Below are 14,348 nucleotides of genomic sequence, written 5' to 3' on the forward strand. Positions count from 1 at the left end.
GTTAGACAGTAAGTTCTCCAGTGCTGGTGTGTCATGGTACATATTTACATTTTTACCAGGACACATTGGTTTCTTTTTTCAAATAACAAATGCACTATTAATAAGAATACTGACTTGATATATTAGTATTAATTAGTTTTTACTCAGTCAAAAGTCACCTTTGCAATTTTTAAAGCAATCATGAAATAAATCTCTTTGTAATATACTTGGTTAGAAACCAATATTTGTTTAGTTTAGTTGAGCTGTCCACAGAAAACCTCACACTAAAGGAAGATTAATATGTTAAACTGTTTTCATCATCCTGTGGGTTGTTTTTCAAACTTTACAAAGAAGAGCTTTTTAAGTTTTACTTTTTAACGTATTTCTCCAATCCTCATTCTGCTCACCTGTTTTCTTACCTCTTTTACTTATTAAAATAGATAGCAGACAGTAGAATGGATGAAATAATAAGGAAATTGCCAATGGTATACATTCTGAGGATGTACATTTAGAGGTCAAGACATTAAAGAAGTCACATTTAGATATTAATTAGTATTTTTATCATGTTTTAATACACTTTGCACTTGGCTTTCTCTGATATGACTAATAAAATAGATTTATTTTAATGGCTAAGAATTTCTAGTTATAGAAACACAAGAAATTTCCTATTGCTTTGACAATTTCAAAAAAATTTTTAAACTTTACTATTTATATGTATGGCTGGAATTCCCATTCTGGTTCTGTTACAATATTTCAGATTTCAATTCAACACCTTTTCCAAGATTTATAAATCTAGATAGTTATTTTCTACTGTACTCTGACCACTTTGGATAACTATGCTTATATGCCTTATCTTTTGTATAGCATTTTCATAGGTACAACTTCTTTTAATTCACCACCCACATTGTATATGTGGTATACGTGTATGTCTATCAATATATTATCTTTCAAAGATTACATATGAACAACACAATTTTTTTCTTGTTTCTAGCTGCCTTGATCACAGAAGACCTAGAGATTGCATTTGAAGTTCATAGATTTGTCTTAAGTAAGTATGCAAGACAAGTACTAACAGGAAAAAGGTAGATTCACTAACCCTCAAAGATAATATCCCTAATCCCCCATAGTAACATGAAAAACAACTCCATTCCCCAGCTCCCTACACTACTTAGTTTGTGCAGAAAAAAATGTCATGATGAACAATTTATAGGTTTTTGTCGATTGCATGTATATGAAACCAGAGAGTAACTGGGTAGAATCTCAGCGGAATAAGGTAGAACAGACCAAAAACAAAACTGACACTGGGAAGAGGGATAAAGGTGAGAACTTAAGGGAAATGCTAAAATGAAACCAGAGGGAAGTATTGAAGAGGGAGAGAGAAACATTACAGAGTGAGAAAAGATGTAAAAGAAAATGAACAGATTGCAGACAGAATCATTCTAGAACTGAACATATCCAAGTGTCAGGCAATACATTTCTAAAAATATATTTTGGAGTGCAGTAATTTCTTTTTAATACTGGGGTATTCTCAAGTGTAATGAAAGATGCATGAGATTGAGTGTCACTTGTACTCTTAGTGTTCATTCTTTCTGTATAGACGCAAAGGAAACCACAAGGCTGAAAAAAAAAGGTAGAAGGCAGTTTTTATAAAAGGGACAAAAAGAAACAATGTATTGGTGTTACTGGAAAATGTATTTTAGGAATACTACTCTTCCAATTTCTTAAGCATCTGTACTTTGAATTGTAGGCAGCTTTGATGACATTGTTGCCAAACATTGATTGGAAATCAAATGTCTTGCAGCCTTCAATTATATTTCTTTTTTTTTTTTAAAGATTTATTTATTTATTCATGAGAGACACAGACTGAGAGAGAGAGGCACAGGCACAGGCAGAGGGAGCAGCAGGCTCCCCGCAGGGAGCCCAAAATAGGACTTGATCCCAGGTTCCGAATCCTGGGATCCTGGGATCATGACCTGAGCCACCCAGGCATCCCCTTCAATTATATTTTTAAAAAAGCAGAAGAACTAAATGTTGTGACCTAGTGAGATTTATTCCAGATGTGCCAGGCTGGTTCAACATTTGAAAATTAATCAATGTAAATTGTCATATAAATTGACACAGCAAAAGCATTAGACAAAATCCAGTAGCTATTCATTAAAAAAACAAAAACAAAAACTCTCAACAAATAAAAAAATAAGGGGAAAATTCTCAATTTTCTTAAACAATCTACAAAGGATCTACATAAACATCATACTTCCTAGTAAGAAACTGGATACCTTCAAGATCAGTAAGAAAGCAAGAATGTATTCTTTCACTACTCCTATTCAGCATCTTACTGGAAGTCCTACATAGTGCAATATGACAAGAAAAAGAAATGAAAAGGATAAAGATAGGAAAAGAAGAAATATAATCATCTTTATTCACAGATGATATGGTTATCTATGTAGAAAATATCAAGCAATCTACCAAAAAGCTCCTGGAACTAATAAGGAATTACTGAGAGATAGCAGTATATATGTTTATTATTATTATTTTGGAAAAAAATACCCTTATCTATTAGAACAGTTAAGAGTAAAAAAAATAAAAGATTTTATTTTACTTTTATTTATTCTTTCTCTGATGTTTTTTCCTATTAGAAAATGTAGATCTGAATTTCTGACTTAAGCGTTTTTCTTTTCTCTGAACTTTTAACATTTCTTTTTTGGGCAGATCTGCTGATTATGAATTCCCTCAGTTTTTGTTTGAGAAAGTTCTTGTTTCTTTCTCACTTTTGAATTGAGTTCAAATGTTCTTTTACTTTCCCCTTAAGTCAAACCTTGTAATTTTTGCTGGAATCTGGACATGGTATATTGGGTAACAGAAACTAAAGTAAATAGGCCATTTGTGTGTGGTTTTATTTTAATGTGACAGCAGTTGGACTATGTTCATACTTTCTGTGGCTGTTGGTATCAGAGATTTTAAATTCCTCCAGTGTCCTTGTTTTTGTCTCCTCTGTTGTTTTTGGGTTTCCCTAAGATCTCTTTCTTAGAGTCTGAGCCTTGCAGTTCTTTCAACTCTAATTCACTATTATTATACTATTGATGTGGTAGTAAGGACTGGTGGAGAGTAGCACTCTATACTCTTATGATCAAATCTTAGTCTTTTAGTGGACTTATGTTCCTGGGGTGACTTTTACAGGTGTTTTATCTCTCCCACTTAGGTGAGACAGGAAGACTAGAGGGGGCTGAAGTAGGGTATTTCCCTTCTGCCTATGTGAGATTGGACTCCAGTAATTTTTCATTAGGGATTAAGCCTTTGTTATAGTATATTTGAAATAGATGCTTTCCCCCTTCCCATATCAAAGACATGAGATGAATATTCTTGGTTCCTCACTGTGAGAATCTGGTGGCATTCCTGGAGAGAAAATGCGTAAAAGTGTGGTGGCAGGATACAAGATTAATATACACACGTCAATTTTTTCTCTGTATACAGAAATGAACAATTGGAATCTATAAATATATTTTGAAATGTAGAAAATACCATTTATAATAAGACCAAAAATGTACTTAGGTATATATTTAACAAAATATATGTAGGATGTGTATACAGAAACCTATTAAACTGGTCAAAGAAAATTTAAATGGAGAGATTTTTTTAAATTCATGGATTGGAAGCAATTCCACTGCTGGATGTGTGTTTGAAGGAAATGAAATCAGTGTCTTGAACAGATAATCTGTAGTCTTGTGTCCATTGCAGCATTATTTACAAGAGCCAACATTGGAAAGAATCTAAATAACCATTGACAGTTGAATGGATAAAGAAAATATGGTGCCTCTATATACAATGGAATATTATTAGTCATAAAAGGTGATCCTTCCATTTGTGGCAACATAGATAGACCTGGAGAGCATTGTGCTAAGTAAAATAAGTTAGGGAAAAACAAATACTATATGATCTTGGCTTATATGTGGAATCTAAAAAAACCTGAACTTTTAGAAACAGAGAACAGATTGGTGGTTGACAGAGCATGGAGATGGAGGAAATGAATGAAGGTGGTCAAAAGATAAAAACTTCCAATTATAAGATAAATAAGTTCTGGGATTTATAGCATGGTGGCTATAGCTAACAATACTGTATTGTATATTTGTAAGTGGCTGAGTAAATTTTAAAAGTTCATATCATATAAAAAACTGTCACTATATGGGTGAAAGATGTTAACTAAAGTTATTGTGGTGATCATTTTGAGATATATATATATACACACACACACACACACACACACACACACACACACAAATATACACACAAGATACTCTCATATAAATATATGGTCAAGGGCAGCCCCGGTGGTGCAGCAGTTTGGCGCCGCCTGCAGCCCAGGGTGTGATCCTGGAGACCCGGGATTGAGTCCCACGTCGGGCTCCCTGCATGGAGCCTGCTTCTCCCTCTGCCTGTGTCTCTGCCTCTCTCTCTGTGCCTCTCTCTCTTTGTGTGTGTGTGTGTCTCTCATGAATAAATAAATAAAATCTTTAAAAAAAATATATGGTCAATATGTTGTACACCCTAATCTAATGCAGTGTTATATGTTAATTATATCACAATAAAACTGGAAAAAGAAGTATGTGCTTTTTTACTATAGTTAGCTGAAGTATAATTTTATATAACAGAGACACTCTGATATTGATTTCTACATCATTAGAGAACTAATAAAGTTTTAGCTCTGTGGGACCAAGACAATTAGTTTTGCTCTCCTAGGCCTGATTTCTCTTGATGTGAACTACAACGTTTAGACGTTCTCTTCTGAGTGCACACTGAACTTCTTGAAAAGATTATCCCATTTTAAGGTAACGATAGCAGACATTTTTACAGCATTCACCATAGGACTGTTTAATGTGTTTTAAGGTGTTAGTTAACTGACTTAATGCTCATAACAACTCTACTGGATGGTTTTATTAATATTTCTGCCCACAAAGGTGGGAAATTATTTTTACATTCTGTAAAGGGCAAAGTAGGGCCTATGTAATGAAGTGCTAACTATAGGGTTCTCCATAAAGATATGACTCTGATTTATTGGTGTCCATATTACTAATTTACTACATTTTTAGTTTGTATATGATAGTGCTCAATGCACAGGCTTTAAGTAGCAATTATGTTCAAAAGAAAGCTTTGTTTCCTCCCAAGTGTTCAAAATAATGCCGCTTGTCTGCTTCACAGACCATTTCAAAGAATGACCAACTTCTGCTTGCCACTGTCTCTTTGCTGTCTGACCTCAGCTTTCAGTGTTCTTCAACATCCTGCTCTTTGAATGTTCTGCCCCAGCTTCTATGGAGGACAGGAATTCTAACCTGTTTCCTGTTATTGGAAAAACAACTTCTTGATTGAAGCCCAAGAGGAAAACTGATTTCTCAGGCCACCCCCACCCAGGCCAATAGACATCAGTACTCCTTAGTTGTGTCCCTGATACAGTTTTGAACTTAAAAATTTTGACTTATCTAATGAAAAGTGTTTGAACACAGATTTCTAAGATACCAAATGTTAATAAGAACCATCAAATATCTAATAATGATTTCTTTGCTTGACAAAAGATCTCCACAGGAAGGAGATTGGCAATTTAGTACGTGGCACTTTTCCCACTGAGCCAGAACTAAGCAAAACCCCAGGAATTCAACCCACCTTGGGAACAGGTATCTTTCCACTGAGAAAAAGGACAAAGGAAGTATTTATTTATGGTATTAAAACTATTTTTTTTGAAATGCTCAGGTGTTCTGGTTAAAATCCAGTTTGGATAATTACATTCTTTTCACAGAAATTCCACCTACAATTATAACTGCCAACTACAATTTTACCAACAGTTTGAATTCTAAGTGGTCGCTTTTTGACACACATTGTTTTTGAGTTCCATTTTGCAATGACTGGCCAATTGCCCGCCCCTCCTCTGTAGCTAACTAAGATGAAATACTACAGGAAAATACTTTGGGATATAATTAAATGATTTGAAATGAATGGCACTATATTAAAATGATGTAGTACTTATTACAACACAATCTGATTATGTAAACTCTCATAGATTTTGGAATCTTTCTGATGATGAATATCTTTTGACTTTTTCATTAGTGATAACTTACAAAACTTGAATTTTATGTACTATATTTTTTTGTTCTAAAAATACTTATGTTTTATGATTCTTCTTTTAAAAATGTAAGTCTATCACCTGCCTGACGAAAACATATTCATGTTGTTGATATTCATTCCATGTAGCATGACATAATATACTTGAAAGATAAAGCACTTTACATGGAAAACACAGAATACTTCACTACACATATCAAATTCCTTCCTTAAACTGAAGAATAAGTGAAAGAAAGTTTGTTTTTGTTCTCAAAGAACTTATGATTTTTAAATTGAGGGAATCAAAAATACCAGCAATTTTTCTTAAACCTAATATTCAGAAGAGATAAGTTATATCTTAAAGGTAAAAGCAATTTTGAGAAATAATCTCATTACTGTCCCTCTGTTTCTTCTGTTCTTCTATCCTTTTGCATGCCATTCTTATCCCTAAATTTCAGAGAAACGCATTCTAAATTTCTTATTCTTTCTTCCTACCAGTCTCTTCTGCATTAGTATTCATGTTTTCCTTTCCTTACCTCGCAGCCTCCTCTAAAATTGAATGTATGTAATGAATTTCAACTTTCCATTAATGCCTAGACAATGGATAATAATCACTATTCAGATAAACCAAACTAAATCTTTTGGAAACACTGAGAACTTTAAAAAGTACAAAGCATTAGTCATTCAGTGAAACTTATTGCGTACTCATTTTAAGATAGATATTTAGAAATGTTAGATGCAATAACTTACTTTACTTTTATTTTACCAAGCCCAAGCCTGTGTCAAAGGGTGAGCTTGATCCAAATACCTTCAATCCTAGCCTAACACAATATGAAGCATCCACCACCTTTATGGGTAGTTTTTGAGTGGTAGACTTTCAAAAATGCAAATATATAATGTAATAGGAGCATGTATTAACATCTGTTTTACTTCAGTAGAATATATAAGGGGTGGGACATGTGACGGGTAAATTTTAATCAGGAAGGAGTGTTCTGGAAAACTACTCTGAGATTAGGAGTTTATCTGATGAAAGTACATGTTTGCCTAAAACCACAGTGGGGGATCTTAGCAATTTGGCTTTGAGGTGAAAGATAGCTCACACATGAGGCACAAGGTGTTAAAAGGGGAGAAGGGAGGAAGGCTATAAAATCAGAAATGTTTGGACACTGGAGATGGCAAAGATATAATTGAAGTGGATTTTGCTGCCTCAGGTTTGTCTATTTTTACAATAAAATAAGTTCTAGCAAACACCTTAGATGGCAGTGGAAAAGAATAAGTCACAGAGGGTTCCCCTCATAACTTACTGAGTTTTATAAATGAAGGAAAGCTTCATTTCTCTCAATTCTGACTCAGGGATCTTAGCTGAAAATGTTGCTTGTCTCTTTTAGGAAATATAGAGACAGGATGGAACCATACTGTATTGTTAAATACTGAAATTTTAACAAAAAAGGCAAATAAGAGATTTATTTTTTGTAATTTATAAAACATTTAAACATTCTCATTTTTTGAAGATTTTATTTATTTATTCACGAGAGACACAGAAAGACAGAGACATAGGCAGAGGGAGAATCAGGGAGCCCCATTTAGGACTGGATCCGGGACTCCATCCGGGACTCCATCTGGGACTCCAGATCACTCCCTGAGCTGAAGGCAGACGCTCAACCACTGAGCTACCCAGACATCTCTAAACATTCTCATTCTTTACATACTCTCATTATCAGTAGGATATGGCATTTAGATTGATTTTCAAGGATCATGAGTTATTTGCATTGAGCCACATATATTCCTTTCCCTTATCACTTTTAAGGACAAGATCATGCATCAACAGCAGGTAACTGATTTTCTGAGGGCAACCTTTGACATAGAAGAAAAGCAAAACTAATTGATTTGTGAAGGCATTGAACCCAAGACCTTGACCAAGTTCTGATCTATAACAAAAAGAAAGCATTGAGAAAGACAGCTATTTCAATTATTCTCATTATAGACAGTGGCTTCAAAATGTATTTTTCAGAACCCACTCCATTCTCTAAAGATGATAATACCTCTCCAAACTCATAGTACAGATACTGAAAGTGCTAGTCCCCAAAGCTTTAGAAATAACTGTTTCTTTTTCTATCTAGGGAATGATTGTTCTCATTCTAATAAGTACCTGATGATTTCATTAATTTTATTAAAGGAGATGATATGATTCCTGGAAGGGATATGACTCTCTAAGTTGTGTTGACTGGTGAATTTTTTCCCACATATTTATAAGGACACATTACTATGATACTTGGTTTGAAAAAAATAATCTTCACAGATCATTTTATTTGTTTAAATGTGGATAACACTAACCTACTCAGATTAGTAGGGGGAAAAATACTGACAAGAGTGGTGTTAAATCCCTTTATATCATCTAAAAGGAGATGATAAAAAGGTGAACATTACCCTTAAATTCTAGTGGTATATTTGCTTTGGCAGAAACAGAACTAATCTTTATGCATTGATTTTATCTTAGATTATGTAAGTATGTACATCAGAATCAAAAGCTGCTTTTCATGGCTCCTCCCATTAAATTTACAGGGTATTGTCTAAATGTGTCAAACTGGTCAGATATTGCCAATTCCATCAAAGAATCTGATGAGATTCTGACCATTTGAAAGTAATTAAAACAGAGCAGTAAACACAAAGTTCTTCTACTCCCACAGCAGAATGCTACTTTTCTGAATGTAAAGTGGGTATAAAGGACAATTGTGTGGCATAGGAGAGTATGAATAGAGTTAGGAAGTCACCACTTTTATGCTCCTGCCCAGCAAGCACTGGCATCCAATAAGAGGTCATCCAATAAGAAATTACTCAGGAAGTCTTTTCATCCCTGCAGGAATATGGTTAATTATAAAAACTGAGGCTGACACTGAAAAAGGCTAAAATGTTCACTGTTTTCCGAGCAATGCCTTTGAGTGAACACAATTATCACATGAGACTTCCCACTTTACAACAATAACGTTTTAGTCTAACAACTGTCATACACACAACCTAATGCAACCTGATTCTCTAATGGACAAGTAAGTTCTCCTTCATTGTTCCCACAAATTTGACAGCTCAACATAAACAGGAATTTTATTGGAGGATTGCCATCTTGTTCAGTTACCAGACCCGTGAAACTGCTTTAACAGATTTGCAAGAAGCCTATTGATCTGCTCAGATTCATCTTCTGGAACATGCACAGCTTCTGTCTTCTCTGCCATCTTTTCTCCAATATGTCTTTGTTTCATTTTCCTGGGGGTTTCCCTTTTCCAAAAATATCCATTATAAAAATGACCTTCAATAAGTCCATTTCAGCACTTTGCCATCCATACAAAAAAATCCATTATTCATAGCTCTAAAACTCAAGGTTAAATCTTCATTAAGAAAGCCAAGCACTTCAAAGCACGGCTGCCTTACCTTTGTATTCTTGTTTATATGTTGTTTTTGTGTTTTGAAAAGATTTATAACTTTCACCTTATTTTACTTCCTTAAAATTAAAATATCCATTAAAAAATAATGTAAGTTTGACTCTAACCATCACCTTCTAGTTTCTTCATCTCCAAATACATATATATACACACACACACATACATACAGACATACAAATATCATATGAATTTTATTACATAAGCATTCATAGTAGATAAAAAGCTAGAAGACAATAAACCCTACATGCATCTAATAAGCACATGTTCATTCTACTTGAACTGTTAGATTCAAAAGAATTTTCTTGCTCCTCAACTATTGTTTATAGTCCTCAAATGAAAAAAATTCTTGAGAAAAGGGAACTGTGTGCACTGGTGGTAGGAATATAAATTTGTGCAGCCACTATGGAAAATAGTATGGGGGTCTCTCAAAAAATTAAAAAGAGAGTTACCATATGGTCCAGCAATTCTACTGCTGATTATCTATTCAAAGTTAAATGGAATCACTATCTTGAACAGATATCTGTGTACCTATATTCATTGAAGTAGAAAAGACATGGAAACAACCTAAGTGCTCATCAATGGATTAATGGATAAAGAAAATGTGGTACATATATACACAATGTATTCAGCCGTAAAAAAGGAAATCCTACCATCTGTGACAACATGGATGGACCGTGAGGGCTTTATGCTAAGTGAAATAAGTCAGAGAAAGACAAATACTGAATGATTTCATTATATGTAGACTCTAAAAAATCTGAATTTGCAGAAACAGAACAGATTAGGAGTTGACAGAGGGGTAGGGAACAAATGGATGAAGGTGGTCAAAAGGTATAAACTTCCAATTATAAGATGAGTAAGTTCCAGAATATAATACAGTAGAGGGACTCTTAAAAGTTCTCATTGTAAGAAAAAAATTTGTGAGGAATTACTTTGATTAATCCATATTCTGGAGTCAACAATTGTTGGGTTAAAAAAAAAAACAATTGTTGGGTTATTGATTTTACAAACTTTTCCTAGCCATCCTGCTTAGCTGGAAAATCTAAGACACTAACAAAATATATACTGTTGATTGTTAGAAAACAAAAACAACCAAAAAACCAAGAAAATTTTATAATATTCTTAAAATGCCATTTCCATAAAGCTTCAATGATAACCTACCACCACCTATCTGAGATAACTGAATGTATTTTCTACTTTGAACTGTCAAATAAGTGTGTATCTCAACCATCCATCTATTCACCCATCTGTTTTCTTATTCATTCAATCCATATTTTCATGCATTGCTAGAACCATATCCAGCATTTAGGAAAACATGTACAGTCCTGGCTCTAAAAGAGCTTGTGGTCTATCACTGGGGATGGATAGCCATTCCACAAAATCAAACTTATTGTAATTATAGAATTGGACATTATTCTTTTTGTTCCTCTGCGAGAATATGAGGACATTAAGAGCAAGTACTGTGCCTTCTTCATCTCTGTATCCTTGTATAGTCTAAAATATTATTTGCACCAAACAGCTATTCAATTAAATATTAAAATTTAGAAGGCTTTGTATCTAATTCCAACCTAATTTTAATGAAAATTTTTGACTTATTTTTATTCTTCCAGGACAATTGTTCTGCTTGAGAATTCTAGTTGTTAGGAAATTTTATTAGATAGAAACTGATTTGGCCTAATTTTAGCTAATGTATGAAAGATTTCTGGTGATGACTATGGACATCAGAAAAAAACCACTCAAATATAATTAAACTTCCAAAGAGTTATATTTTCTGTGGAGATTTATTTTATTTTTTTTTAATTACTTTTTTTTTTCAATTTATCTATGATAGTCATACAGAGAGAGAGAGAGAGAGAGGCAGAGACACAGGCAAAGGGAGAAGCAGGCTCCATGCACTGGGAGCCCGACGTGGGATTCAATCCCGGGTCTCCAGGATCGCGCCCTGGGCCAAAGGCAGGCGCCAAACCGCTGCGCCACCCAGGGATCCCATCTGTGGAGATTTATTAAAAAAAAAGTAATTGTTTCATTGTAGAATACAAGTATTTATAGAGAAATTTTCTCATGAGTATCCAGCTTGATGATGAAAATTCCACAAAGCAAATATCTGGAATAAGCATTCAGAACAAGAAATTGAATTGTAAATATCTATGCAAATACAAAATCATGTGATGATTTTTATCCTAGTTGGGATCAAATGACTATCACACTGCCCTTCATAGATAATATTTTATAAGATTGTTCTAAATTTTTAAATACAATCTGCCTGAATTTCTTGGGCTATGCTCATTTTAATGCTTGTACTATTACGTAAAGTAAAAATGTGCTTCTTATAGTATGTGCTTTCCCACAAAATCAGTTGAACACTTAAATCTGTGCTGGAATCCTTTGCCCTCTTGGCCTTCTGTTACTCCTATTTTGTCAACTCTCATGACTGAGTGAGCCTGAGTCTGATTCTTTTTTCAGAGCTTTTGACTATTACTGGATCCACCACAATTTCATGCTGGGTATTCACCATGCTGAGAAATTCTTCATTTCATTTTTTGTTGACTTCTATTTTGTTACTGAAAATGACAGTTTCCAGTTGGTTTGAATTCTGCTTCAGCTCACAACTCTAACTTTTAGTAATTTATTTGTTTTGTATTTACTGAAAAGTGTGAATTCTAACTTTTACATTTTATTCTCATTTAATTTTTCTTCTAGGTGTTAATATTCAACTTGTCTGTTTTATTCCCTAATTACGCAGCAATTCTAGTTCTTTACTCAATTCTAGTTATTTTTGATGTTTTGCAGTATTCAACATTGTTATGCCTCTACAGCATGTGGATATATTGGGTACAGAATGACGTGCTCCTCTTTTCTTTCCCTCTATTCCTTCTTGCATGTTTCTCCGTCCTTGGCTTCCATCATACTTCATATATCCTGGTTTTTCTGCTAATTTTCATAGCTCTGAGGATCTATGAAAGCTCCAGGGCACAGCTCTGAGGAGGAAAAAGTGGTGCGTTTATGGACATTCTTAGGATTCACAAGGAAACCAACTATGTCCTTGGATGACATTAAGATGAAATCTAATGACTTTTGGAGAAGTTTTCTTCTGTCTTCCAAACTAAAATATCTATAAAACTTTTAAACTCTATAACACATAGTTGGTGCTTAACAAATATTTTTGGCTTAATAAATACACTGAGATTCTCTCATTTTTCTGTCTCTTCATATTCTTTTTCATTACTTCATTTATTTTTTTTTCCTCTCTCTTTCTTCTCTATCTTAATAATATTTCTCTTTTGGCAACTTTCCCAAGATCCATAAATAGGCTTAAATCCCCTTCCTTAAATGTAAAGGCACAGAATAAATGCGTGTAGTTAAGTTTTTCAGTTGCAAAATAATGGAAACCAATTCTGGTAATTTAATTTGATTGATTGATAGGGAGTGCAAGTGGGTAGAGGGGCAGAGGCAGAGGGAGAGAGAGAATATTAAACAGGCTCCACAGCCAGTGTGGAGCCTGATGTAAGGCTGATCTGAGGACCCTGAGATCATGACCTGAGCCAAAATCAAGAGTTGGTGCTTAATCGACTGAGCCACCCAGGTCCCCCTGATTAAATATTTAAAAAATTACCTATGAGTCTCCAGAAGTCTCATAAAATCAAGGGGAATCATGGAAGGCTGGAATCTGGTTGAAAAAGACTTATTTACTACCCATAAAAAAAGGAGTACAAAACATAAAACAAGTAATGTAAAATAATTTTCCTTCATACACGTAGATATAAGCTTATTTTCTTTTTTCTTTCTTTTTTCTTTTTTTGCTTCTCACTTGGAAATTTTATTGGTCAGGGAGAAAGGGAGTCAAGCAGCCCCCCAGCTTCCCACCCAGGGTGCCACAAGCTCTCACTGCTTCCTGTTGCCATTGATGGAGCGGTTCACGTGCTCTGGGGATGCCAGGAACGCCTTGAGCTTGGGCCTGGTGCTGAGGCATGCCACTCTAAGCTTACTTTCTACTCAATATTTCATACTCCATAAACAGACAACTTCAAAATCTGGCTTATAATCAGCTTCCCTTTAGTTCTGTTGTGATTCTACCTTGATATTCTGCAACCTATAGCCCAAGTTGTTAAGTTTGTAATCCAAATAACTTAATGTAAAGTGGCAGAAGAAAGAAAAAAGAAAATTACACATATAAAATTATGTACTTTTAGATTAATTAATTTTCAATTACTACTTAATAAATTTTAATGATTAAATATACTAACTATAATATATTAACATATATATTTTAATCTGTATAAAATGCATATGTATATGTATATGTACATAAACATTTGACATATTGAGGGACACAAACACATTTTTCAGCTTTTACTCTTATAAATAGTCATGAAATTACAGATGCTTTTGTGATTTCTTCCTCTAACACCCTTGATGTTCTCCATGATTTCCCGAGAAATGTTTTGTGGTTTCTGGCTTATATCTTGGTAGAAAGAAGAAGCTTTTATAATAGCCTTTAGAAGAAACATGGATTCACATCAGAATCATCAGAGATGAATCTAGAATCTGGCACTTACAAGCTTTATAAACTTGGGCGTTACTTAACTTATCTGTGTTTTAATTTCTTTATACATAAAATGAGGATAATAGTAGCACAAGTTTGCTGTGAGGATTAAACAAGTGAATGCATATAAAAATTAATAACAGTGGCTGACACATTGCAAGTACTCAAGTGTTAGTGATTATTAGTAGTAGTAGTAGCAGCAGCAGTAATAGTAGTAGTAGTAGTAGTAGTAATTCTTCAAGGTTCAGGTAGCTAACGGGGATTAACAATATGAGGGGTTCAGAGTGTCACTGGCCAATAATGAAATA

The 14,348-nt window shown here is 34.1% G+C and overlaps 1 long non-coding RNA gene across 1 annotated transcript in view; it reads left to right on the plus strand.

Moving 5' to 3' along the window:
• LOC144320071 (uncharacterized) overlaps positions 1-14,348 on the plus strand; it is a 52,245-nt gene that overhangs the window by 25,879 nt on the left and 12,018 nt on the right. Inside the window, exon 3 of the long non-coding RNA XR_013385656.1 lies at positions 971-1,027. This is a non-coding gene — a long non-coding RNA (uncharacterized LOC144320071). The remainder of the gene's footprint in view (positions 1-970; positions 1,028-14,348) is intronic.

Source organism: Canis aureus, chromosome 9 (assembly GCF_053574225.1).
Source record: "Canis aureus isolate CA01 chromosome 9, VMU_Caureus_v.1.0, whole genome shotgun sequence".
In the NCBI taxonomy this organism is placed as follows: Eukaryota; Metazoa; Chordata; class Mammalia; order Carnivora; family Canidae; genus Canis; species Canis aureus.